The following is a 1,184-nucleotide window of genomic DNA, read 5'->3' as shown; positions in this document are numbered from 1 at the left end:
AGTTAGATGATATCTCAAAGTGGTTTTGATTTGCATTTCTCTGATGATTAAAGATGATGAGCATTTTTTCATGGGCCTGTGGGCCATGTGCCTATCTTCTGTTCAAGTCACTTGCCCACAATGAAATGGGATTACTTGTTATTTTCTTATTAATAAGTTTGAGTTCTCTGTGGATTCTGGTTATCAAATCCTTGTCAGAAGCATAAACTGCAAATATCCTCTCCCATTCTGAGGGCTGTCTGCTTGCTTTACTTACTGTGTTCCTGGCTATGCAGAAGCTTTTCAGTTTGATCAGATCCCAGAAATGTATTTTTCATGTTGCCTCAATTGCCTGGGGCATGCTCCTCATAAAGTGTACTCCCAGGCCAATTTCTTCAAGTGTTTCTCCTGCACTGTCTCCAAGAATATTTATAGTCTCATGTCTTAAGTTTAAATCTTTTATTCAGTGAGAGTCAATTTTTGTTAATGGTGAAAGGTGTGGTTCCACTTTCAGTCTTCTACAAGTCGCCAAACAATTCTCCCAGCACCATTTGTTAAATAGGGAATCTTTTCCCCAATTTATAGCTTTTTCTAAAGCCTTGGAATGTTTTAAGTTAAGGAATTCTGTTAGAGATAAGACACAGGACGTATATCCAGATTCGATGATCTGTTCAGTAAGTTTATGACCTGCAGGTGTGCTTTAAGCTTTGCTGTGTATTGCCTTAGACTTATTAATGAGTTGCAAGGATTTCTCAAGAACAGAAGGATGAGGCTTGTCTGACATCCTTTCTCAGGGTCAGCAACTCAGCTTTAGGATATTTCTAGGGTCCCCTTTAGGGGAGGGGTCCATTCAGTCAGCTGAGGGGTTAAGATTTTATTTTAGTTCACACTACCAGATGAATATACACAGATCCCCAAGATAAGATTGTTAAGGTCTCAGAATTCATAATCTCAATTAACACTCACGACTATGTGAAGTGAATATTGTGTGATTTTGCAGAGGTAGAAAATGAAACTCCAAAAGAAAAGAAACTTGTGTAGGAGCACTGAACTTGGGACCATTAATAGTTCCCACATCTGCCAAGTGAATTCATTTCTTAAAGTACATTGAAACATGTTTTGTTGCTGCAGAATTTATTTATTGATTTTTGGTTTTACTCACTCACATATTTATTGATCACCACTGAGCTGGAAGCTACTTATGG

This window comes from Otolemur garnettii, unplaced genomic scaffold (assembly GCF_000181295.1).
Source record: "Otolemur garnettii isolate 467f Iridium unplaced genomic scaffold, OtoGar3 scaffold00453, whole genome shotgun sequence".
Lineage (NCBI taxonomy): Eukaryota > Metazoa > Chordata > Mammalia > Primates > Galagidae > Otolemur > Otolemur garnettii.
This window is presented reverse-complemented; position numbering follows the sequence as displayed.